This window comes from Neodiprion fabricii, chromosome 7 (genome assembly GCF_021155785.1).
Source record: "Neodiprion fabricii isolate iyNeoFabr1 chromosome 7, iyNeoFabr1.1, whole genome shotgun sequence".
NCBI lineage: Eukaryota > Metazoa > Arthropoda > Insecta > Hymenoptera > Diprionidae > Neodiprion > Neodiprion fabricii.
The window spans coordinates 21,965,723-21,993,538 of record NC_060245.1 but is presented as its reverse complement, the minus strand read 5'-3'; the positions used below and the strand labels follow the sequence as shown (position 1 = coordinate 21,993,538).

At 41.6% G+C, this 27,816-nt stretch overlaps 1 protein-coding gene across 1 annotated transcript in view; it reads left to right on the top strand.

Moving 5' to 3' along the window:
- The window catches only part of LOC124186132 (lachesin-like), a 110,857-nt gene that overhangs the window by 9,837 nt on the left and 73,204 nt on the right, over positions 1-27,816 (top strand). Inside the window, exon 2 of the mRNA XM_046577560.1 lies at positions 12,787-12,978. The gene's annotated coding sequence lies outside the window, so the exon portion shown is untranslated. The remainder of the gene's footprint in view (positions 1-12,786; positions 12,979-27,816) is intronic.

Genomic DNA, 27,816 nt, shown 5'->3' with positions numbered 1-27,816 from the left:
CAGAGGGGGATACAAGACCCTTGAGACTTGATGGGAGTCGTTCCGGCAATTAGCGGTATAAGGGTTAATAAAATGTTAACATCTCAACAAGCGCTTAAAGGTATTTCGAAGGTTTTACGCTCGTGATGAGGGATTTTGCTGCAATGAAGAAGAAAGTGCCCGAGGTGTACCTCACCGATTTTCTTAATTATGCGATACGTTGTATAGTAAATCTACAAAAATTTAGCACTTTTTTTTTAACCCCACTTTTAAAGTTTTCCTGCAAAAAATTGATTTTCTAGATTTTTTGGATAACTGTATCAATTTTTTTTCGCAAAACCAATTTGGGATTACTCTCTATAAACAGACGACAATATGCGCGGTGTTTTTATCCAAAGGGGTTGGATTCTGGATTTTTAGGGGTGGTTTTTACTCCTCAAACGCCTGAATTGGCGCGTGCCGAAAAATATGTGTTCTATGTCTCGTACTACGAAATATCACTGAACGAAGAGAAGATCGGAGATTACCCACCTCGGAAAAAATAATAACAATGTACCGTTAGTCGTGCAATCATTGCAATATTTGCAGTCGGCGAAGGTTTGTGATATCCCTAAAGAGAGAAAACAGTAAAGTTGTGTAAAAGTTTCGAATTCTTTTGCTTCCTCGGTCTCTTTTTCCCGCCAACTTTTCCTTTCCTTTTTTTTCTTCCCCTCCCCATCGGTTTCCCTACATCCCACGACAATTTGTCAGGTGATACGACGGGGAGCGGTGTGGTGGATGCCGAAAACCACGGAACGTTCGAAATCTCTTGGGCTTAATGCAAGTCTCGGGGGTTAAAGCGGTGGCGATGGAAGGTAAATTGTTATAAAAGTGAGTTTTTCTTCCCCTCCCTTTCCCTCCCGCGTGTATCACGCGCGTGAGCCGAGGAGAAATCTCTGTTACAGGTTATTCCCAATCCACTAACGATCCTTTGGTCCGGGATGTTTCGTTTGTTTCCAGCATTGCACAGGTGTCGAATTCAACCCTTGACACCCACGGTGGTTAAAATGACTGTTTCCATTACCGCCGCCGGCTCGAAGAGTGAATTGAAAACTGAGAACCCCTGCTCTGCGGTTTCTCTGTGCAAACTAACCCCCCATTCCCTCGTCCCCGTCCGTCTCTCACTCTCTCATCCTTCTCTTCTCTTCTCTTCTGTTTTCAACCCCCTTAATCCTCCCAGTTTCTCGGCCATGCATCCCCTCTCGCTGTTCTCGGCTCATCGTATAGTCACGCCGTTTGCAACGGTCTTGCCTCGGCTTGGCTTGGCTTGGCTTGCCTTGACGGTGGGTGGGGAGGAGGGTGGGAAACGAGGGGCAGAGAGGAGAGAGGAGGACCGCGAGTCCTGGACCCCATCCTCTTGCTCCTCGCCGTCTCTCTGTGTGTTCCGCGAGCGCGGGGCGCGGATATAATACGATTCGAAATTAAATTTCCAAGGCACGCTTGGCATCCGAATAATGCGCGCGGCTGCCTAAAACAGTAAAGATATTACGTATTATTACAGCGTGCCGGGGAGACGGCGCGGTAGCAACCGAGCTGCCTACTCTCTGCCGGCTACAACCCCCGTGACTACGACTACGACTACGACTACGATCCTCTCTCCCTCTTCTTGTCGACGTCTTGCGACCCTGCAACGTCCACCTCCGGCAACCCGTTCCCATACTCGACGTCTTTGCGGAATCGCCTCGCTAACTTCCGCCTGGTCTTCTACTCTTTGGGTGACGGTACGCGGGCGTCGGTGTCCGTTGTTTGTTTTCAAGTTACGCCGACGACGTGTGGGGTAAGGAACTTGTGTATATCCCAAGCCATCAACCCATTTACAACCGAGTAAATTCACCGACGATTCCACCAACCCTGTTTGTGTTTTATATACTTTACTCTTTGTGTCGCGGTCACGGGATGGTGGTGGAAAAATCTGAGAGGACAAAGAAGCTTGTATCAAACTGGGTCTCTGATAGCGGTGTATGGTACTGGTTGAGTAAAACAACAACAAAAATAGTTTAAGGTATTAACGTCGGTGCGTTATAAGATATAGTGAATCAGAGTCCGTCAGAAACGGACTCTTCGTCGGAGGTGTTAAATATTAGGAGTGCATCAACCGCGAGTAGGTGCTCTGGATGCAAGAAGACAAACACTCTCAAGAGTGTACCGGACACTTTAAGCATTATCATTTTCAGTGAGACTTTGAAATAAAAAAAAAAAGATTCAACACGCACTGTAACTTGCGATAGATTATGACTTAGAGTTTCAACAGGAATTGGGAAAACTTGTACTATTAATATATACACCATAGACTACTCGCTAGTACGCATAGCAATATCGTACCAATTGGCTCCAAGTCCCAGAAGATTTGGGACAAGGTTCTTTCCTTGGGCGAATTCTGAAGCACACTATTTAATGCCAAAGTCGATTGTATTGAAACTTTTGTGGGTAATCGGTACCATCTGGTACTAGGAGTCGAACATTTGTAGAACAGTTTAAGAAGTGGTCAGTTTTTTCATGCCTGCCTCCGTTCCCTTTCGAATTAATAATTGCTATCCTTGGTGCACCGGCTATTTGGGGAGTAAAGCGCGAATGAATCAAGACGATGGAATCTTGAGCAAGAAGATTAGGGAAAGGCTTTCTCTTTGTTTCTCTTTTTTGGTTTTCTTTACGCTTCTTATTCTCCTCCTCTTCCTCTTCCTCCTCCTCGTCGTCTTCTTATTCCGGCGTTGGTACCGCGGTGCTTCCCCGTAGGCGAGGTATACATCGCTAGGCGGTACATCTGTTCGCACCCCTCGAGTCTTCCCGTTTCTCCTCCACGACGTGGCAAGTATCCGTAATAATGCCTTGAGCCGGTGTAGGAGAGAACGTGAGAGGGAGCGAGCGAGACGCACAATGATGTGTTCAGGGTAAGCGGAGAGAGGAGCTTGCGAAGAAGAAGGAGAGGTGTCGGATGCTGGGGGTCGAATGCTTCTGTAAATGAAGAAGGCGCGCTAGACGCTTGAGTAATGCTTCTCGGCTCGGTGCGTATAATGAGTATAAACACGGCCACTAATCAGTTTCATCACCCCGGTGTCAGAACGACCTAACTCCGTCGCTGGCGTGGTTTTGCGGTTATACAACTGCACAGACCTAGAAACGATACATAAACTACGGTTACAACTTGTTCCATGTACCTGCCTACCCATTAGGGTGGTTCGTTTTTTATCTTTATTTTATCTTAAGGTGCGACTCGAAAGATTTGTGAGGAATATTGAAAAAAAATAAAAAAATTGTCGTGAAACCTGGAGGAGGTAGGAAAATATTGAGAGGTCGCTACCAGTTATTGTTATATCTGTTATTTATTTTTATGTCTACACCTTACGGACTTATATACATGTTAATTTATTTCTTTCGAATCGTGGTCCAATTAATCGTTCACCAATCAACAGCAAACTGCGCCTAACAATTCCGCAGTTGACTGTCCTCGTCTTTTATCCGCAGGATTAATCGTTTCGGAAATATTTGGATAACAGTTTTTGCTACCGAAATAGGAGTATAGCGGCACCTTGACGTCCCTGTTTCGTTTTCGGTACTGATTTTTATGAACAACGATTAATTGGACCACAATACGAAACGAATCAACTAATATATACAAACACAAGTCCGTAAGATGTACGTATAAAAATAAGTAAGAAATATTACAACAATTGGTAGCGACCTCTGAAATTTTCTTACTTCCTCAAAATTGACCACCCTAATACCCACCTATCGACCTGAACTTTGGCTTTTAAAAAGCACCATGGAATTCATTGACTCGCCGTGAGCGGTAAGCAATTGCCAAGTGGTGATACAAACTGCCGGCTATGAGGAGGAGCGACACCGACAAGCCGATACGCGCATGGACGGAGTATCCTGAGTTTTTAGACTGATGGAAAATCCACAAAACTGAACAAGGGGGTCTTTTTGTCCGGTCAAAGCTGCCCCTCTGGTTCGGAGAGGTTGATTTGGCGCTTTGCCCTGGGGGGCCGGGTGCTCGAAGGCGGTATCACTGTGCAAACAGCATCTCGTGTATTACGCTTACATTTGTGTGGGTGTGTACTTCCCTCTCAACTTCCCCCTTCTGCCAACAGCTTACCCACGTCGCTCTACCTACACACTGGCAAACCTTGCTCACATTATTCTATTTTAACGAAATTACTCCAAATTGTACAGATATATCATGGTTATGCTGTTGTTCCAGGGTATATTACACGTTAAGCGACCCTATAGTCATTCGGAGAACTCCCCTCGTCTCCCTTATACCTGCCTCCTTATACCTAACCAAAGGTCCCTCCAGCAGCCAAGTTTTACGGCCTTTAGTGTGTATGAGCGAGATGCTCTTGGGGGTAAAAAGTTACCCAGTTCGCACGTCGATTATCAATCAGTGGCTGGAATCTTGTTTGACATTCTTTGTTTCAAGCGCGGAGCGTTGATCGCGTTTTTGGATAATTTTTAATATTTTTCTTTCGACGAACGTTGCGAGGATCTGTTTTCAATCAACGATACAATCTACGTGTATACAGTATTATATACGTATATTGACGATGGCATGGCGTTTCGTGTAATAACAACAAGTTGGCTTTTCACCACCCCCGGGGGAACGTTTTCTCTTGGTTTATTTTGAGTGAGAGAAAAGGGGGGAGAGCGAGAGGCGGGAAATGAATGGGTTCGGTAAAAAATGAGAAGCCACGGGAATAAAATCGATTCTGATTGGGTGAGAGCTTTGGAGGAGACATCGCGGCACCTTCTTCACCTTCGTTCTCGTTCCACCGAGGGTCGAAAACGTAAATCAGAGGTTCGACTACATGATTGCCGGAAATCCAACAAGTGATTTTATTACGGAGATGGGTCTCGCGCCGAGCTTCTTTCCTCCGATTCTCCCTCTCCTACGGATTCTCTCTCTCTCTCTCTCTCTCTACCTCTCTTTTACTCGCAGTTCCTTCTTCCTTGTCAGCTTGCCTGCCTGCCATTCCCCTGCCCTGTTTCCCATCAACGAGATATCGAGGCGTTCCAGTAGGACGAGGAGGCAATCGCACGGTTGAAGGGGTGACGGTGACGGTGGTGGTGGTGGTGGCTCCAGACGTCGAACGGCACGGGGATTTCCTGCCGACGACATCCGGACGTAATGAACTTTCGCCTGTCCAAGATATTCAGGGAGGTTTTAATTAGCCGCTACGATTTAACCTCGCCCCTTATCCCGACCCCGCGACTCGCCAAGGGTTGGAGAAAGGAACTCGGAGCCGAGGGAGAAGGAGCAAAGTACGTGTATATAGAGAATGAGCGAGCGAGGGAATTGCGATCAATTAGATCAACGCAGAGTTCCAACGAATTCCACATCGCCGAATACTCAGGACGTTGGTATACCGTACCTAAATCGTAGTCGAAGATTTCTACCTCTTTGCGCCGGCGTACATTTGCTAAATTTGAGCGGAAGGGGAGGGAGAAACAAAAAAAAAAAAAAAAGAAAAAACTTTGCTGGAATTTCGTTTTCCGTCATTCCTTTTTGCACGGTAAAATTAATGCCCGATAGGTACAAGAACACTGAGAGATAATCGGTGACGATTTACTCGTTCGTACGTCATGGTTTTGATGATTCGGAGAATAAGGCAAAATGTTTGATTTTTTCATGGATTAAAAAGTCAGTGGCATGTTTCTTTCTGTTGTAAATTGTAATAATGAAACGAAACTTGGCGTACTGTAGATTCGATGTGTTTTTGATCACAAAGGTAGGAAGTCTGGAGTACGGAAGTACCGAAAAAACCTCACAAACGAGTGTTTCAGCTAGCTTAAAAAGATTTGATGACCTGCTGTCTGAGTGAATCTCGTTTTTAACACGAATATTTTACTTTTTAACGAATTCACAAGATTCTCCAAGTTCACAATGAATGTTCGAAACTACGGTCAGAACGAAGTGCGAGCCCTGTCGTTGAAAAACCTATCACTTCCGATCAGACTTACCAAAATAGTGCGAATAAGTTTCCCTGCAATTTGTCGAAGGATCAGTTGTATTGGTCGATGGCTGAGAGAGGATTCTGGGTCGGAGGGTTCGGGTTCTGGTTTGGGTGGGGAGGGGGGGGGGGGGGGGGAAGAAGAGGAGTAGGAGAGGAGCTGGAAAGAAGGCAATAAGCCTGCCGTCAGGGACAACTCCCTGCCTCCGGCACTCCATTATAATGGAAGGAAGAAAGTTAATATAAATACACCGTAAAGACTAAAGCGTTTAGCAAATTAAAAGTTAATGTAGTATAAACGATTCCATCGTGAAATTAATTCATGACCGAAGTTGCTCCGGACCCAGTCTGCACAGTTCCCCTTCGCCCTCCCCCTCCTCTTTCTCTCTCGCCTCATTCTCTTCTCATCCTCCTCTTTTACTCCCTTGGCTTTGGCTCGCGCTTCCCCGCCGACGCTTGGTGCAGGGATATAGGGGAGCAGTGGGCCGCATACCACGCTTGTTACAAACTTAAATTGCTCCACATCGAAAGTTAACTTGCTCATTCGTCCCTCCTGCTGGCTCGCGTATTGGATACTGGAGAGTGTGCGAGAGAGTGTGCGAGAGAGAGAGAGAGAGGGGGAGAGAGAGAGCGTTAAGGATTGAGAAAGTGACAGTGACGGTGACGGTGAACGGCGAACGGGGATGAACGGCGTGCCTTTGACTCACACTAACCCCTTCGTAAAGCGTTGGGGATGGTACGAGACGCGAGAACGTCTCGGAACGATATTTGTATCAGGGTATAAGAGCGATGGACATTAGTATCTCTTGGATGCTCTTCCTGATGTCGGTATGCTCCTTGGGAAGCCACGGGGCTTGGTTTAAACTTTGACATTCCCATACCCCGTTTCTGTCGGAGCTTTGGTAATTTACACGCGGTTTTGGAAATACTTTACACCTTAAGGTAGGATCAAATCTCTGGAACGGTATAAACGTCGAATAGGTGGTTTCGTAGTCGTTGATCATCGATTATATAAGTCGCCTAAATAAAGCTCGGGTCTTCGGTTCGACGAACTGGTGTCACCGGTAGGATTTCGTTTTTATTCGTAAAACTACGAGTGAACTATTTTTATTCACTTTTTGAAATATGCATAACGGTCATTCGTGAGAAGGGGATGTTTCTATCTACCATTCGGTGTGCTATTCAATTTGATCAGACATAGAATATTGAATCTAATTTGCAACGTTTTGCTCAGATCGAAACTCGTCAATGACGGATATAATATCGTTTATCGCTCTCTGTCTATGTCCGTTTATGCTAACTGAACAAGCGTCACTTGCAGACGACGTGACGTTTGTTTAATTATTCAACCTGGTATGGTATCGAGCCTCGAATGACGTTTGATCGTTCGGAGCTTTCGATACTAGATTGATTGGTTCACTTCGGCACGCACAGCCGTGGATTTCGAAATTATCTATCTGTTGGATAAACTGGTTTAAATTACTTCAAGAAATGAAAAGCAATCTTGTTAATCAACGATTGTGTTCGGTGCGGTTTCGTCGTTGATCTGCTTGAACCCGGGATACGTGTACAGATTCGTGTAAAATATCACATTTCTGGATGATCCCGGATCTGGGGGCGGGTTGACTTTCAATTAACTTCGGATCTTGTTGTCAAAAATGAAAACCGGTCGAGAGTTGATCCACTCGCTGCGGGGGTGGTTTCCCGATCGAGCGAATGTTCATCGAGTCGTTTCCTCTCCTCTTTCTCACCCCCTTCTCTGAAACTAAAAACTTTTCAGATTGCACGTCGGATAGGAAGTGGCAGTTTGAAAGTGTCGGGATAGACGGAGGTCGTCGACAGTTTGTTAGCCTTTTTTTCCTTCGTATTTTTCTTCCTCGGTAGACGGAGTCTCCTTTTAAATTAGAAATTGATTTCGTTTTTCTTTTCAATTTCCTTTCTTCGTCTTCTTATTTCATTTTCAAATTCGCTCACGGTTGAGAATTTCCTACAAATTACTATTATCATGTATCATTCCAGGGAAAACAAAAGCATTTTCACGTTGCATACTTTTCAGCCGCTCCTTTTCCAAACTGTTTCGGGCATATCTTTTTCCAGCGGTTTAATTTATCGAAACGAAAGCTTCGCCGTGAAAGTTTGAAAATTTAGAACGTTTAAATCCTCGGTATATCGGGCATTTATATATACGGGCACAGTCAGAAATCTCTCATTCTTGATTTAGATTTGATTCCGCTTGCGGCGTGTTGGGGTGATTAACATCGAGAAGTCAGGTGATTCAGTCGCGTGTCTACGCCGATACAAACCCAATCTTGGACTAAACGATGCCGAAGCCTTAGCAGGCGCATACCAACATGTATACCTATGTATATCCACATGTACCCTAACCATAGTCGAGATATCTGCACGATTTGGGGATTTGGACTCGAATACCTTCCCTCCGCGTATTTCAACATCCTCGCTGAATTACCGACTGGCTACATATACATTAAGGGCGAATGTTCAGCAACAATTTATTTACTTCAAGGATTCGACAAAACCCGTGAAACCCATCAATCCGATAACATCTGCGGTTATTACTGCTCGTATTGTCACGGTTTGCAAGAGATGAAAATGTTGAGGGAAAAAAAAAAGAAACGCAAGAAACAATGTCTGTAAGTCGAGACAACTGCACTAACGCAGATGGCAATAGACTTGGAATTTACGGTGGTGCCGAAGGGAAAAAAGAAACAAGATTACAGAATAAGATGAACGCGATTGGCCAGCCGGAGATTGAAGAAACTGGTTGAAAACTGAAAACTCGGAAGAGGATTAAAGGAAAGAGTGTACGTATAGGTGTGTATGCCGGTGAGGAGTTGAGCGAAGCCGCAGGGTCTCTTCGGCTCCTTGTGGTGTATTAGCTCGGGAAGGTTGGCGATGGCGATGGCGATGGCGATGGCGATGGCGTCAGAAACGTAGAGTCGTTTAACAATTCACAGCGCGTCCTGTTAACAACGTTACGACAACAAGCCGGAGTTGTAGAAACTTATAACGAGAAAATAATGAACCCGGTTCACCAAGTCTGCTTGGAATGCGAGTCGGAGTGCCTCGTTCCCCTTCACCTCCTCCCTCCCTCCCCGCCCCCAACCCCCACCCATTCTCGCCCCCTTTCGCCTCCTCGCCCCCCCAGCTGCCATTCGTCCCGGACCCTCGGTGCAAGTACAACCGAGGCAAGAGAACCGGCAGCAACCAACCAGCCAGCCAACCACTCGAGCCATGCAAATTACTGTCCCGCGGACCACTTCACCAACAGCTTGGACCACCGGGCCAGCCGCCGGGACCGTCACCACTTCTGTTTCAACCCACACAACCGACCGCGAAGAGCCCTCGCGAAGGACGAACGAAAACGTCGAATCTGGTCCAGGGTTTGCCGAGCACAATTCGGATGCCACCTGACCTCCAGGACGTCGGACGTTCAGAGACCGTGCCTTTTGCTGGTTCCTTCCGACTGTGAGAACCTTTACCGTTGCGAGAGCAAACCTTACGTTATTACATGCATGCGAAATCTAATTAATTGCCAACGGTTTCTTAGGCTATTCCTCTCCTCACGGTTTCGAGAAACTGTTCGTTGTTCAAATAGGTACCTTAAAGCAAATGTTGGAAAGGACGGTTTGAATTTGAACACGGTTGGAGAGGGTCGGTACCTGTCGGTTCGATTCTTCCGTAAAACATTTCTCACTCACGACGATGACACGCGCGATGTTTTTACCGGTACCAGCTGTCGATCATCGGTAATCGATGACAGTAAGGTTCCCTGATGAGAAATGTGTCCATCTTCTCAGGTTACATGTCTGTAGGTGTATATTAGGGAGGTTCGTGTTTATAATTTTTTTTTTTTTACAAGATACAACTCGAAAAATTTGTGACAAATACCGAAAAAAAACCGTCGTAAGACCTGGAGGACGTAGGAAGGTATTTAGAGGTTGCTACCAATTATTGTTATATTTTTGTTTGTTTTCACGCGTACACCTTACGGACTCACACGTATATGTATCAGATAATTTTTTTCGTATCGTGGTCCAATTAATCATTGTTCGTAAAAATCAGTACCGAAAACGAAACAGGGACAATTTTTTTTGTCACCACTTTCGCGCGTGTCCCCCATGTTACGTACTACAGGACGTAATACATCCATGTATACCGATATATTTAATTTACCGCCGATCGAGAAGACGGCGGAGATTCCGTTCACTGTGGAGCCAGCCAACTTCCTCGGGAATAAAAAGGGCATTTGTATTGGGAGCGTGGATCAGGCGCGGAATTCCGTCTCGGGGAATCTGTCGACGACAAGCCCGAAAGACGGAGAGCAAGCCTCTAGACTGATGTCTCGGGAAGCAGGATCGCCAAGGGTTTCTTCCCGTATCGCTATCCTCTGTGCCGTAAGGCGTGAGTCAACGGAGCTAGTCGAAATGGATTACCGAATCAAATAGGGTTTCACCGTGAAAACCGAGCTACACGAGAGTCTCTCCCTCTCTCCCTTTCTCCGCCGGGATTCCTGAATACCGGATATCTACACTACTCGAGACTTTTCCGGCTTAACAATTTAAATTCACGAATTTTTATTGATTTCGTGGTTCTTCTTTTTCTTCTTCTTCGTTGTTATTTTTCTTAACGTTCCGGCCTGTCGGCTAAAATTTTTACAGGATATGCCGATACGCGATAGAATTTACGTTCCAATCGTATGGATATTGCTTCTTGTAAGTCTAATTACATCTGTGGGACTAAAAGGAATTTAGGAATATTAAGTGTGTGGTAAATGATGGACCGAATTTTTTATCCTGTTATAACGTAAAACTTGTTAGTTACTTTTTGTTCCCTGTCTTCTATACTCTGTTACTTGATCGATAAATTGATTAATTGACAAATGGAATCTCTAACAAGGGGCGAAACTTTGTCGAAAGCACTTTATAAACCTCTTGAAAATTGGACGAAAGTTTTTTTTTTTTATTCCTTAAAAGATAATAACGATGATAACAATAATAATATTATATACTTGAGCGTTAAGATTTTCTTTGAGGAATTTACAAATCATCTTCTTTGGCTTTTTGTTTTTCTTCTCTCATGCTTCTTTTTTCTTCTTTACACTACGTATTAACGTAAGGTACCTACTTATAGAGTTGGATTATACGAGCGGGGAAGAGTATTTGTTTAATTGAAATTCCTTAACTCTCGGGTGAGTGAGCGAGAGAGACAAAGTGATATAGAAGGAGAGAGAGAGAGAGAAAGAGAGGGCGGGAGGGGGGGAGAAAAAGAGGAGCGGATTTTTTCTCCCTGGAATATTTTTCGATTGATGTATACCACACTGGGTTTGTAATAAATTAACCGTCGCATTAAACATCGGGCAATTAATTCCGCAACGGTATAATTGCGTGTATATATACGTACAGTCGAGTAATCAACGCGCGGCGATACTACCGCTTGTTAGTCGTGGCCGCGAGTTAGGGGTTTGTTTAAATAAGCGGAGGGTAAATCAATGGTACACTGAATTTTCAGGAGAAGAAAGAAGAAGAAAAGAAAAAAAGAAAAATACGTACGTTTCCGCTCGAGTTTTCAAACGATTTTTTGCACGGAGCATTACATGATATTAAAAATTCTACTTTCAATCGATGTGTTAATTTTGTACGAGGTAATGTTATTATTATTCGGATAAATAAAGATCGTGCGAGCGAAAGATATTGATCGATAAAAATTCGTGAACCGATTTTTTGTATCCGATTAATTATAATTAGACAATATCTGTGAATCGGGTATATTTAAGTCAATGATTGCTGGAATTATCGAAGGAAGATTGACAGTTTGAAGCGGAAATTTCAATCCCGATATAATTTTTAGTCCAACGTCACGTACCGACGGAATTATCGTAGTTTAAAAATAATTTCACTGCTGCTGGCAGTTCGAATTTCAATTCAATGGCACATCGCATATTTAGGTTATACATTATATGTACAAACGTACAGTGGCGTTTGCCGATTCGGTTTTCCTATTCATACAATAATACAGACGACGACCTTTAAACGTTTTAGACAATGTTTTGCAATCAAATTGCAAGAAGAAATCGTTTTCTTTCGGATTTTCACTCGCTCGAGGCGTCGAAGCGGATACTTTTATCTTTCAATTTTCATTCACCCCCCGTTTTGTTTTTTTCCGTCGATTTTTCACGCAAACGTTTGACGCCGAAATTACCAGCGACGGGGTGGAAAGGCTTGCAGAGAGGGTCGCGTTAACGGTGCGGCAGGACACAGCAGCGGTGCAGTGGTTAAGCTAATTTAATGATTTTCGTTATTGGCTCGTACCGAGGCAATAAAGCTATCCTTGCACATCTGTTGCTTGCTGCATCGATTTTAATACCCAACCCGTTTCGCGCTCCGCGACAATCCTCAACCCTTCCTTCCTTCCTTCCTTCCTTCCTTCCTTCCTTCCGTCCCTCCTTCCTTCCTTTATAAAGCCTGCAAGCGTAGCCAATTGCTTCTCGCGTTTTATACTCGAAATATATACTCGGCACGTACGCACCTCAATTCAGCCAGTTTCCCTCCCCCCACCACCGCCATCCTTTCCCTCTCCGTCTCTCTTAATTTCTTCTTTCTCTCCTTCTGCGTATGATTTAAGCGAGCAGCGAGCTTTAGCCGAACAAAAAATCCCCCGCATAATTACCCTCACGGTTTTTAACCTCCGGGGGGTGTAAAAACGTTGCTCAAACTTGCAACGGTTACCTTTCCTACCATCGGTCTCCAATTTTTTTTTTTTTCCCCCCACCCTTCAATACTCGATCTTTTCCTTTTTCCAGGGCTCACGGTTTTCCCGACCGGGACGTAAAATCAACTCACGGTGATGTAGGATCAAAGTCTGCGCCACCGGGTTCGGGGACGATGCCGACGGCGAATCGGGGCTGGTAATGAATTCAGATGCGAGGTGACCGGCATGCCGAATATTTCCAAGGCGAACCGGGCAGCTGGGGACTTCTTACTACCAGTCGAAGGTAAGGCGTGTGAAAAAAGTTTCAGGTACTCGGTCTCTTCTTCCGTTTCTCTTTTCTCTTCTTCTTCTTCTTCTTCTTTTTCTTTTTCTTTTTCTTTCTTTTCTTATTCTTATTTCTCGACTTTTCCCGAGGGATAGGAGCGATTTTCACTCGACGTTTGAGCCGGCGGTTGGTACCGGGGGATGTGAGGGGGTGTAGAAATTGTGCGCGCCCATCCCGAGACAAATCACAAAGTCCACCGAAGAAGTTATCCGTTGGTCGTACGACCCGATGGATCGCATGGAGATCCAGGGACGCGAAGGGATTGGTTAACTCCTCTATAACCCAGCCTCGTCGTTCCTTATTCAAAGTGGATACGTAACTGCGTATTCGATTTCATCGCGAGGACATCTTTCACCCAACTTTCGCTCCTATAAAAACACTCCAAGAATCTCTGACTATCTTCTCGCTAACGCCTAACGCCGTCTGAACCCCTCCTCCCCCCACTCACTCCCTCCCTTCCTCCCCCATGCACTATTACTCCGCACCCTATTACTCTTGTACCTTCTATCTACTACTTTTTTTCCCGATCTTCTCAATTCGCCGATTTACGAATATCAATTTGAAACGTTGAATTTCGTTCCGTAGTCATGCACCGAGAGAAATTTTTAGTTCCGTTTACCGCTCAGTCCTTAAATATTTTCATTTTCTTACCACAATCGAAAAATATAGTTCCAGGTAGACAAAATTACTTTTCAATTCCCGACTAGATCAGGGTGAAAAAACAAAGTCTTTGGAGTTTGCAGGGTGGAATTAAGGAAGCCGAGATATAAAAAAAAAAAAACAAAGACGGTCTGTATATGTAGCGGGGAAATTAGCACACATGCAAAGGGGCGTGACGAATCCGACGAAGAAAGGTGAGATTCGCGTCTCGTCGAAGGCGAGACACCTCGACACACCTACGAGGGTGAGGAAGGGCGAGGGAGAGGGACGGCACGAACCTAAAACTGTAAAACTTGGGTAAAAGTCGGTAACGTACGGGAATAAAATTAACGACGCCCTAGGCGGTTATAAGGGAAAAATCGTAAGGAAAACTCCGGTCGTACGATTCGACGAGTTTTCCTAGCTTCTAAGTTTCTCCCGTGCGAGCGAGCCAAAGTTCGATCAGGTATCAAAGAAACGATCTGAATTTTTCGCTCCGTTTCAAGCTGCCGATATCTGCGATTCGAAAAAAAAGGAAAGAAAAAAAAAGAAATTAGAAAACATTGAATAACAATTTTAAAAATTAGAAGAACGTGAAGAATTTTTTTTTGTTTTTGATTCTTACACAAAGGATATATTGTCCTTGTTGTCCAACAGTGATATATTATGCCGGGCTAAAGCTTCTAGATTGGGCGACTTACAAGTTCGAGTCTACCTTGTCTGACGATAAAGGTCATATGGGATGCTTTGTTGAGTGTCAAGACAATGGGGGGTTGGAAGTTTGACATTTCGTAAGTCAATCGCTGGCCCCTAACATTTATTATTATACAAAGAGTTTACACGTGATATACATCCACATATTGTATACGCATGTGTATTTTATGTATGTATATATATATATTTTGCGGGGTGGAACCCATCACCCTTCGACTTGCAAGGAAAATCTGTCGAAAATTTTCGTTATTCCCTTAATAGGACGTGTGTAATTTGACGAATACTCGACGTGTGGCTATTTTATCGTAATAAAATTGATGAAGAGAAACAAAAAAAAAAAAAAAATTAAAGTATCGATCTTCGGCCGGCAATTGAGGGAAAGGAAGATGAGCGGAGAATTCTATTCAAGAAACGTAAAACGATCACTCGTTGTGAAATTGCGTCAAGTGCGAGGAAGTTACGTGACGTTTGAATTCTTTGCGAGGCAGTCAAGTACTTGCCTACCTACGTACCAGGTATATGTGTATATATATGTATATGTATATGTATACGTATATGTATATACAGGGAAACCGAGGCCATGGGAAGCTTCGTATTCCGTTCAAGATGAGGTAAGAGCCAAGAATCGAGGAGGAGGACGAAGCGTGTTGGGCATCCTTCACTCGTCCCCGATATTGGCTCACACCCACGTGAATCCTCGAACGGAACTTTTCCCCAGTGTGTTTTTCCAAATAAACCAACACCCGCTTGCACCCTGAACGGCTAGACATCCACCTTGGGCTAGATTAGATTATGAACCCGTTTGGCTCTGTAATTGAAAAATCCACCCACCCCTCCCCCCCCCCCCCTCGCCGCCCTTTTTTTCCACTCCCTTTCTTTCGTTCGTTTCTCTTCCGCGGGATTGAAATATCTGCGTAAAAGCTTTTTTTTCGTTGTCACTGTTATCATTTCCCGATGCGGGGTATACCTATAGACGAGTAATGGAAACTGATCGGGAAAATCGGTATACAATGAAAATTTGCCGGTAAAACAGGCTTTAGGAAAATTTCGGTCTGCATGTCTGTGCGACAAATTTCCGCGACGATATCGGTAACGGCTAGATGATAAAATTTGGAACTTACACGATTTTACAATCAAATTATGGGGGATGAAAAATTTCCACGTCACGTTCAATTTGAACTTCCGGTTCTACCGAAAATAAATCGATACTCAATTTTTTATCGAGAAACGTATACTTTATTCTCCTTATTGCTTTTTCTAAAGTAAACGATTATGTTCGTCAATTCATGAACTTTTCGTTTTTCAGAGATTTCTTTTCTCTTTTCATATCGATGAATAGTATCGCGAAACAAACTGTTTTTCCGATTTTTTTTTTTTTCTATTTATTCTTCTCACGAAAGACAAAAAATTTTAAATTGATGATCGATGATCCATTATACCGTGATGATGAAGGGGGCGGTTTTCAGGGGTGGGGGTCGCAGTATCACGAGGGGGAAACTTTCAGTGTAACAAATGCATATAAACATGAGGCTTCGCGCTAGGGGGAACATAGCGATATTTTTATGTGTCGGTGAATCCACACCGTTCATAAACCGCGGCGATGTGTGTGGGAAGGCAGCGAATTGCCGGATGAGACATACCCCGTGTATTTCACCTAACGAACAACTTCCTTTCCGCGGTTCATTGCCTGTGCGCCAACCCCCCACCTCTCCGCCCTCTTTTACACCCCCGCGTTTCAACCCCCTGGGCAATCAGCTCGACGATGTTTATGAAAGACAAAACGAAAATGGAAAATATAAATGAGAAAAAAATTTCGGATACATGTATAAAATTGAAAAATTTGCTGATTGATGCAATTTGTTTTTTTTTTTGTTTTTTTTTTTGGACATTTTATTTCGTCAAAAATAGGAGACTGGAGATTGTGTTCACAAATTAAAGGCTTGATTAACAGTGATCGCTGATTCGAAAATTGATTGAAAAATTCTTTTACTTTCTCCCTTTCTTTCCTTTCGTAAAATAATTTTTTTCTATTTCTTATACCGTTAAAAATTTGAGACGGTTAAAAAAGAAAACGATCGTCATTTTGTCGAGTGTTTGAATGATATGATGGTTTTAAAAAATTTAATTGTTTCTTGAAACCGACAAGAACCAAAAAAAAAAAAAATATAAAAAAAAATTTCCAATGTTCCGGCAAATTTGAAATATCAGGTTAATCAGCTGCCGCGACTTACGGACTAATGTTCCAACAATATTGAATGCCTTTAAAGTCGACGAGACGTAGAAAAGCAAGCTCTGAACATCCCGCGAAAGGTGACGACGAGTCACGTCGAGCTTTAAACGTTAAAGTTCGGGCTGTACGCCATACGATATTTCTCTCCCGTGATCATCGTTGTCGAAATCGGCAATTGTTCAAAGAGAAATATATTCCGTACGAGTGTGTAACGAGATGAGGACGCAGTTCGGCGGTGTTTAAAGGCCGACTATGTTGGGGCGGGGGAGGGAAATACCGGTCAAATTGTTTCACGCAGCTTTCAACAATGGGAGGGGAGATCCCGTTCATCGTGTATACGTATACACATGTGTGTATATATTTATGTACGCATATACGTTGTGTATGCATGTATGTATGTATATATATATATATATATACGCCGTCGTGCATACTCGGGAACGATTTATCTTTTGCCGAGGCTTTCACACAGCTTTTCCTCCTGTATTTACGCCCCCGTATGTGTACGTACGCACGTGTATGTTTGTAAGTATGACTACCACCGACTCGCGTAATCATTTCGAAACGTTATTTCAAACGGTATAATACATACCGTGCAGAAAATTACATTAACATAAACGCAGACCGGAGATCTACGAGCTGCAAACGCGTCAAAGATCCCTCTAATTTACATCAGCGATAATTCTTCACTTTATGTATATTACAGGTATACGTCAAACACGCGTCGTGTTGGAAATGAAATTAACCCTGGAAGTGTTGAAGTTTTATTTGGTTTGTCTCGATTTTTTATTTTTTTTTTTTCTATCGTTTTTCACTCGCTTTCAAATTACAACAGGTGCTTCGCATTCGTATAAATTGTTCAAAAGTTTCGAGAGATCGAGGTTGTCGACGTGCTTATAAAAAATTATCGCTACCGATTCCCTAGATTCTCTTTTGTTGACTTTTTTTTTTTTTTTTTTTCGACGTAATTTACATCTTATCATCGATTCAAACGAAACGTGACAAGATAACGATATTCGTTTACTCTTTGAAATAATACTGGCAGTGTTTACACAGCATGCGCATTTCGTGTACAACCGATATAGTTGATGAATTTGAATGCGTTAACTGTGTTATAATTGCTTCTCGTGCGCCGTGAAATATTTAAAGTTATGTTGGAAGAAAATTTCAAATTTGATCGAATACGGTCAAAAAACTCTGTGCAAGGTGATTGAGGGGTCGCTGATTGGATTCGCCATTCTCAATTTTTAAAATCTGATTTCAGATTTCTAGTCAGGTACCCCAAAAACTTGTAATTTATGTCAAACATGTATACGTGCAGCTGGGTAACTTTAACGGAAATGAATTATTCCGTCAATTTTCACGATTCTATTCAATCAATTTGTTTCTAACAATAATAATTTACATTTTATCGTAATAATTACTCTCCAGTATTGAAAACCTGTTGGCAGACTATCAGAAATAGCAAAAAATCGCAAAGAAATATTTTTTCAAAGTTCTGTAAATATACAAAAAAAAAAAAAAACAAAAAAAAAATTGAAATAAAATAGGTGGTAAAAATACTCACCACTGCGACTAAAAGTGTTAGATCCTGGATCGATTGCACCGAGGCGTGCAACCCTTTCCCTCTCGCGTCAGAAACCACTCCTATATAAACAAAAAAATAAAAAATTACCATATCATGATAATAAGAGCTATTTGCACACGTACGTTATAATACTGCAATGGCAAGAAAAAGAAGAGATTACCTGGCGATGTTAATTTTTTATTAACGAAGAGGAGAGAAAGAGAGAGATAGATATCTTGGCATGCTCTGAATAAATTTCCTCATCCCTTCACCGTACGTTCGGTGTGATAATACGAACGGCTGCAGCTGATGAAAAACAAGCTTGTTTAAAATTTTGGTGCTTCTCATTTACTTAAGTCGAGTAAAAATAAAAAGAAAAACACGAATGAGGAAAGAAAAAAAATGGGGAAAAGGCAAGAGTGATAGAAGAAAAAAAAAAAAAAATTCGAAGATGAGGAAGCAGAAAGAAAACAGGCGGCTTGATTAATTAAAATAATGCGATTCCGCGTTCCTCCTTACGAACACTGTATACGTATAGAATTATGTCAAGACCGTGTTATATTTAAAGAAAAAATAGTAATCAAGTTTCAAAAATTATCAATTCATTTTCGCGGTTGTATACATATGTACACATACATACCCACGGTGTACGCGATGTATGGATAATAATGTTTGGGTGGGGGTGAAAAGTTTTTGGAAAAGGTTGTATACGTATATATATACATATGTATACTCGTATATACGTGGGTATAGGATATATGTAATATATAACTTCCGAAGTATAAAGTTACTACATCGAGATGATCCGGTGTTCGTCTCAGGGATCAGGCCTTGGATAATATTTGACTTGTCAAACGCCATCGAGTGTGAAGGAAGATCAGAGAGAGGGAGTACCGAAGGCTTCGCTGTTAAGTAAGTGGTTAAGAGGTTGACGTCGTTGGTAATGGAATAAAAACACTCGACCCCCCGCGATGCTTTCCGTGTCAAGAAACTCCCACCCCCCTTTTTTTTTTCACCTTCCTTCTCAATCTCTCTCTCCGGCGATTTTTTTTTTTTTCTTCATTTTTTCATTGTATTCATTTATTTTTCTTTTTTTTTTCTCTTTCTTATTCCTCTTCTTATACCATTTTTTTTCTCGCACCTCTGTGTATATAATCCCAACTATAATCCAACCGTAGTATAATCGGAAACGATAGAGGGGTAAAGAAAATAAAAATATGAAATTTTAACCCTTACTCAGAAAAGAGAAGAAAAACAGGAGGAAAAGAAGGTAAAAAAAAAAAAAACAGATGTTGAGAAAACAGGAGAAGGCTGTACAAATTTTTTCTTTCCTCCATTTTTTTTTCTTCGACCTTCGTCTACTAGAGTTTAGCGAAAGTTTATGAATATTGAAAAAATATTACATGATTTCTTTCAATCAATTTGTTTCCAACAATAACAACTTACATTATATCGCAATAATTACTCCCGAGTATTGAAAACCTGTTAGTGGATTATCAGAATTAGCAAAAAAGTGTAAAGTAATATGTTTTGAAAGTTCTCTAAATATACAAAAAATGTATGCAAAATATTTCGACTTGCTGATGCGAATTATCGTTGCTGATGAAAATCAAGCTTGTTCAAAATTTTGGTGCTTCTGGTTTACTTGAGTCGAAAAAAAAAATGGAAATAAAAACACGATTGAAGAAAAAAAAAGGGTATAAAACAGACGATAAGAGTACCTACCAGTATGACTCAAAGTGTTGAAGATGTTTTACACAATTCGTTTAAGTTAGACCGTGTAACGAAAAATAGTCTGTAAAAATGAAGAGTGATAGATTCGTTGTTTTCGCCACCTGTAAAAAAAATTTTCCAGACAAAAAAGCTCTCTCAAAAGCTCCTTGTTCGATCTCCGAGTTCTAGTCCCAAAATTATGCGTCAGTTTTTTCGTCACCACGACTCTCCTCAAAGCGTTCGTACGAAGTTTGGGCCGGATTACGTGCATGCACTGAATCCTCTCGTCGGCCGGGGGTTGTCGGGGGGGGGGAGGTACTGGCCGATTTTCGAAGATCGCGAAAACGCGTCGGTGATACCGGGTGCAGGGGTGGTTTCCTTAGGAAGGCGGAGCCTCGTCGCGCGTCGAGAGCACGAGCGGATAACCGTAGGGGTAGAAGCAGCGGCAGAGGTTCTGCCCTCGTATCTGGTGGTGGGGACTCCTGGTGGACGCAGTTTCCGACCGTGGCCCCGTGCAGTAACCACGCGGTCTAAAACGCCGCGACACCCTCGCTCCGTTGCTCCGTTTCCCCGTTTTTACACCTCGTGGAGAATCCGTGCCGATATCAATTCGCCACGTGAAACGTTCTTCGATACTTTGAAAATTTCGGAGATACATCTTTTTTTTTTTTTTGTTTTTAAGCTTTTTTTTTGCTTCTCTTTTATTCTATCTTTGCAATCGTTGTTTATTGTGGATCATTCTTCGATCGTGCGTGATTAGAAAATTTGGCTATCTTACACGTGCGGATTTAATCGATCGCCGATATGTATGTGAGGTAAATGGGGATGAATTTTTTTAGTGCGGTTTTTAACGTTTATCGTTTGTATTATACGTGATGCATAATCGCCACGAATTGTGTTATCGATTAAGCAGTAAATCGTTCTACGTTACAGTTTGATAGAAAAATCGTTGTTACAGGTTGAAATAAAGTTTTTCTTTTTAATTCGCATTTTTTCTTGTATTGTTGTTGATTAGTTTTTATCTCTTCCATTTTTTTTTTTTTTCTTTTTTTTTCCATACAATTATCAATCGGGCAGAGTTTGTTCTACGATTTACGTTACATGTATGAAAAGAGGATACAAAGTCGATGCTTCGAGTTGGTAAACTAAATTCGCGTTCAAATTTTAACGTTACAGCGAAGTGGATTATCATTCACATGTGAAATAATTTTATACTATCTATTTTTAACTATCGTTTCAATGGGAAAATTTATTCTAATGTATTCCTTACTCCACGTTATGAATAATAATTTATAACCATGAGTGGGAAATTTTTATCAGACGTGAAATTTAATTGATTACTGGTTATACGCATATTATATATACACTAATTTTAAAACAATTGTACAAAAAGTTTTGTGTATACACAATACAGCATATATATATGGTAAAGACGAAGATAAAGTTGAATAGAATGCAAAACTTGGGTACAAATCGGCGTAACGAGATTTTTTGCATTCCCGCGCATTTCAGTACAGTAAATTTGTCAATTTTTATCGGACGAAATTTGTTACCTCAAGTCCGTTCAAATTTGTCAACAAAATAAGCAAACCCACTTTCGATTCGTTTTCAGCGTATGTTATAAGGATCTCTGTTAAAACTTTAAATTATCGTACAAACATTACGTTAATATCAAAATTCGTTAACCGTTTACCAGCGAAGAAAGATAAATTGAAATTTTTAAATCACAATCAAAAAGGTCGGTAAAAATTAACCTCAGGTGTAATTTAGTATAAACAAACAAATCGTACAATTATAATCAATCGAAAGTAACGATCTAATATTTCTGTGAATATCGTGATAAGATTTCCATGTCGGAGGCCAATATGCTGTGACTAAATATCTGCGAGCAGGTAAGGATTGAAATTCGACGCTTCGTTGTAAAAGAAAAATAAGAATATCCCCACAATTTGTATTAAATTTTGTTTTAAAATGATTTTCAGACAGAATTAATAATTCAAGAGAGTTCCCCGTGGCCCGTGAATTGCCTCCGGGGGAGTTTGAATTAAAGCAAATTTATAATCCATTCCGAAATGTAAACGCCAATCACTTTGAAGTGAAAATATCTGAAATTAAACGAGGGTTTCTCCGAGGTGGTGGTAACGTGGTCTAAAACGATTACACCTGCCGATCGATCTTTGATATGTTCTTTGAAAATCGTTTAAAAACCGCGTCAACTTTGGTCCTCTCTTAATACTTCCGTGAATTTTTTCATCCGAGTTGAAGGAGAGGTGAAGAAAAAAATTCAAGTCACGTTACATTCGCACTGAAATAAAACGCGACACGGTCCGATCTTTTTTTTTTTTTTTTTCTTCTTGTTCAATCGGAAAACAAGTCCGCTTTCATAAACGTAACGCAATTTTATCTACGTTCTTGGATTCCGCATAGAATATTCATATCGTACGTGAGTACGAAATGATGTCTCGATCGTATGCATAAAATATGTTGTCTGCAGAGTAGCTGTATAAAAGTAATCGAATAGATCTCGCAAGCGATGTACGTTATGCAGGGGGTGGTGGGAGGAGGAGGAGGAGGAATTCGATACCCATTCTTAATACGAGAAATTGAATATTCTTCGTACATGGGTATTTGTTGTTATTATTATTATCATCACTATTATTATACCTGTGACTATTTTATCGTATAAAACGTCAAGTGTGGATCGTAGGGAAGAAGCAGGGTGAAATCGGTGCTGGATGAATAGAAGGGGGTAGCTGGAGGTATTCCTCGTATTCTAGGAGGCAAAATAACCGAGGAAAAACCAATTGAGAAACGCTTCAATGTATCTTCCGCCGCCTTTCTCCTTCTCTCGCATTCCTAATTTCAGACTTGTACCTTCTGCCCATTCGTACGTATAAAGCTCTCGGCTACACACACGACCGAATAACAGATTCCGGTGAACCCCGTCTCACCTTTTTCTTCTTCTTATTCTTATTCTTCGTCCCGGGTTGTTTGCCTTTATTTATTTTCCACGAGGGAACCTCCGTCCTTACATACTCGTGCGGCGGTCTCTCTTTACACGTACACATACGTACGTATATCTTTATGCTGAAAAATTCAGGAAACAATATTTCGTTATACGACGACACCGCGCCTCCTTATTTCCGCTTCCCGGCTCTTTGCTTTCACGCTAAATTATCGCACTGGTCGCGATTTACAATGTAAAAAAAAAGAAATAAAAAAATAATAATAATAAGTAAAAAAGATGAAATTCATCGTTTTTCATGCTTTAAATTACCGGTCACGTGGGCTTCGGTGGGGGATTTATTTTGTCGTAACTGTTATTTTAAACGACCACGTATACAAATGTTAGAGACAAATTGTGAGATTTTTTTCCACTTAACGAAACTGATACGTTTAACATAATTTTTGCCAAGTAATTTTGTTTAACGTCGAAATTTTAGTACTAAATGATAAATTTTCCGACTCTTCAATTTCGCATAACCGAGGAAATTAAACGAGAAGAGAAAATTCGTGACCCAATTTGTTCAGGCATTCCTGACTTCGTTGTTCGGTGTTTAAAAAGTAACTTGTATTTCATGAATTAATCTTTACGCGACGAAATTAAATTTTGAAAAATTTGAGAGCGATTCGGAACAAGCGTCGATGTCCAAGCTTTTCTTTACAATTCAAGAATTTTTTAATCTTTAAATTTTTGAAAAAATTTTCCTAGACTCGTGTACCTACAATAATTTGAAAAATCTTAAACGGTAATAAAATCAGTGAAAAGTTTTCATTATTTACCAACCAATCCCTCGTAAGTACGGTTATTGAATTGTTCCGGGATGAGGAACAAAGGGAAGAAAATTAAGGAAAACTAAAATTTGACGAAAGTAATCGGTTTCTCAGCTGTTATACCGGCCAAATGGTTTAAGGTAAAACAATTGAAGGTAGCGGGCTGCAATGGCGGGGATTCGTTGCCGAGGTGGTGTACAAGAGGGCGCATAATGGCTCCGATTTGTGGTGTTTTGCTGAGCGGTGCTCAGGCGAGGCAGAATCGTTTAGCACGCGATCTACTCGTAATTCTGTTCTCGGCACGCCACCGAACGGATAGAAGCTCTTTCCACCCTTACGCACCCATACATATTTTCCTCAGCCATGCCGACGTGTTACTTCTCCACTTAAACCAATTCGCACACCCCCACCTACTGGGTGTCGGTTTTTAATTGCGCCCCGCAAATCACGATTGCATCTCTCTTCGTCGCCGTGTGACGAACGATCGTTCCAGCCTTTTAAATCTCCCCCCCCTTCCCCCTCCCCCTGTTTCTCATCGGTAACATGTATTTGACGTATGACTTTTTTCTTTTTTTTTTTTGTATACTTGTACAGCGTGACGGACATTTTTCAACAAAAAATTTCGGCGCTCGGGTTTACTCGGGGACGATAATTCTCGTTCAAAATTCTGCTTAAAAAATGCGTGGTTTTTGTCGGGAAAACGGAAAGTTAATTCCGAAATCGAAATAGGTGAGGAACAGGTGCGATGATAAAATTTATCCTCATATTTTTGATGGAGTAAATTATTACACCAGTCAATGCGAAGTTTGAGTCTGGGCTTGAGCCTAGATGACAAATTTCGATTTCTTCCACGCAGCTAATAAAGAAAAAAAAAAAATGTCAGATAAAGATTGTGTTTGTAAAAATTAAAAAGATTTTTTGGATTTTAAGAAAAATTTTCTATCTTCTCAAACATTTATTGTATGTAACAGCTAAATAATCTTCAGTTTTGCATTTAAATCAATTTTATTAAAAAATAATAATTGATAATAAACTAAAAATGTAAAAGTATCGATGAACAAAGTTTGAAAATGAATATTTCTCTTTCTTCTTCTATTTTCGTACGGGCTTTCTCGTATCAAATCCAAAACGTAATCTCGCATCACGCTCTCGTTGTACTGCTACCGATAACGTCAACAACGATAAAGTCCATCACATTTTGGTAAAGACGTTTTCCCTTTTCTTCCGAATAGGCACTCGTATCAGCCATCAACCAAAAACTCGAAGACTTATTAATCAACGTAAAAAAGACAAAAACATACTTTACAAGTAATAAATAAAAGTTTCGGTTATCATTCGATGTATAGAACCGAAATTTGTCTGTCTCCCATAGAAGCTAAGAAAATTGAATATTTTTGTTATCGATGTAAAGAAAACAAAGCAAGAGTAAATCTTTCTTCCGGTGGGATTGGTCATATTTCGATTCACCGTTACCACCCTGTATAAATTCGCCGGGTAACTAGCCTCAACTTCCTCCCCATTGCAACCGGGCAATCGTCACACACGCGAGGCCTAATTGACGAGTAGATTGTTAACACAGGTTGCACCGAACTCCTTGGCGATTTCCCCCGTTTCTCACCCTGCGCCCCTTTTTCACCCCCCTCAGTCGGGGCTCTGATGTATAAGCCTAACAACACGGGATAAATTGATTACATCGTAACGTTTCGCACAAGATACCAGCCAGTCGCCTCTAATCACTTGATTCATCTCTTCCCAGAGCTAATCGTTAATTTTTTTTTTTTTTTTGACAAAGAGTTCGTATTTCTTTCGTCGAGTTTGTGACAGTTGATCAAAGGCGTCGGGAAAAAATTCTAAGATTTTTGTGAAGTTTTCCTACCGAGGTACACAAATTTCATGGATTAAAATGCGCGTTGGAAAAATCTTTGGTACGATCAAGTTTCCTCAAGTTTTTTTTTTGTTTTTTTTTTTCATATCGAAACTGCCATTTTGAAACGGGATATCGTTAATGTTCGAAAAGTTTTACAGCTGAACGCGCGTCTTCAACGAATATATGATTTCTTTCGTCAAACTTCTTAAAGAGTTTTGGACACAGGTTGGAAGATTTTTTTTTTTCTTAAAAAAAAAAAATAAATAAACGAGCATACGAGCGACGAAACATGCTTCCAAGTTTTAGTTGGCGAGATAAATCCGAAAGACATTATACGTGATTTTTGTACGGTAACAGTACAAGAATAAAGAATTGAAATACAGGTAAAATTGAATAACTTTATTCCAAGAATATGAGGTACAGTGGATTCTACTCTACGTACTTACACGTATAGAAAAAGGAAAATGCAAGTTTATACGTTGAGAGTTGGGGAGAGTTTTCATCTACGAATAAGTCGTGGGAGAAGTTTACGCAGAGAAGATTTCGTTCCCTTTCCTCGGCTGCGGGTGTTGAGGAGTGGGAATGGGAGGGGATGGGGGGTTGAAGCACGTTCACGTTTCAGGGCGCAATTGAAGGTGGACGCGGCAAAGTCCCAGAGGCGACCATAACCCGGGTGTGACGGGAGTGACATTACTCACGTCATAACTCCGCTGCGCCGCGTCCTAGGTATCGCCGTGAAAACTACCCTCTTCTTCCGCCCCCCGTTCCATCCCTCTTTCTCGACCCCTTCGCCCTTGGCTATGGGGATTGCGGACTGCGACTCCGACTGCTGTCGCAGGACCGAGTTTGAGAGAGAGAGAGAGAGAGACAGAGAGAGAGAGAGAGAAAGGGAGCCACGGCTTCGAGCTGACTGCGCTTTCGCTCAAATTGTTCCCGTTAAATTGCAGAGAACCGAGTAATTTGGTGTACATTGTGTCACCTGTAATTACAAACGCTGCAAAGTTATTGTTATATTTACTATATACCGACCGAAAGCGAGTAGAAATGCACTCACGGTATTGCTTCATTTTAGGTACGTAGGTATATGTTTATATATGTACGTACACATTGATACGTCATAACGTTGCTTGCCGGCTTCACTCGCTTCTGCTTCTCCGATTCGCGTATAATATCTCAACGTGGTTCACGATGATGAAATAGACCGACTCTGCAAACCAATTGTCGCAAAATCGAGTCATGTTTACGATTTAACGTACCGCATCTAATTCGTTGATTCAAACTGTAGTCACTGATTAGCTTGTTTGTACTTATACTGCCCGTTTACGATCTCTTCGTACTCACACGGGTATTACGTATAGTAGGGTGGTTCTGTTTTAAACTTTTTTTTTTTTTTTTAAACATACAAGAAAATTTAAAAAACGAACCACCTTAGTATAAATATAGTGCTTTTGACAGTGTTCTATGGCCACGTTGATTCCCATTAACCAATCATAAGGTGTATTTCTTGGGAAATCTCTCCAGTTGGTTTAAAATTTGGTACCCAATACTCGCTTTGAGTTGTAGTAAAAAATGCGGTTTGTGCAGCCAAGAGTTGTTATGACACCAACTTCGAGGGTGCGACGAAGTCAAAACGACGCTATTTTGGAGAGCCTGTCGTTTTGTAGTTGTTTATGATTATTAATTCTACTGTTTGTAAAAAGAGAAAGAGAAAACGGAACGGTGACGGTTTGGGTGGAACTGAAGAGCACCCTGTGCGTGTTATGTGCGGTTGCGTGTAGGAAGGACGCCATGTCCATACCATGGGTTGAACAAATGTTTGCGGTCGGTCGGTCATCGCATCGCGCCCACTTCGCACGGTTCGTTTCAATTAAACTTTGGCGAGAGATAGAGGCGATCGCCCACCCCGGGTGAGTCGTCTTCGATTGAGGATCCAGGCTAAGGGGATAAGGGTGGATCGATCGATCAGAGCAGGCATGTCTATAAACACCGAGATACGCGTCATTTTACAAGTAAACCATCAGCCATCTTCCGGATCTTCGAACGTCCAAAGACATTGGCGCAGATCAGGAAGAAAGGAAATTAGCGAAAAACACTCGGGACAAAGACCACTGATGGACGAGGGTGAAAATGTGCGGGGAAAAAAACGGTTATCGTCCAGAAATCTCCTTTTTCAAAATTCCCCTTCCCCATTATTATTCTGCATTTATCTATGTTCGTACAGTTATTTATTCATTTATTTGGAGAAATTTTGTCCAGAGGGGATTTTGTCTTGGAGATTTTATCGAGGCGATT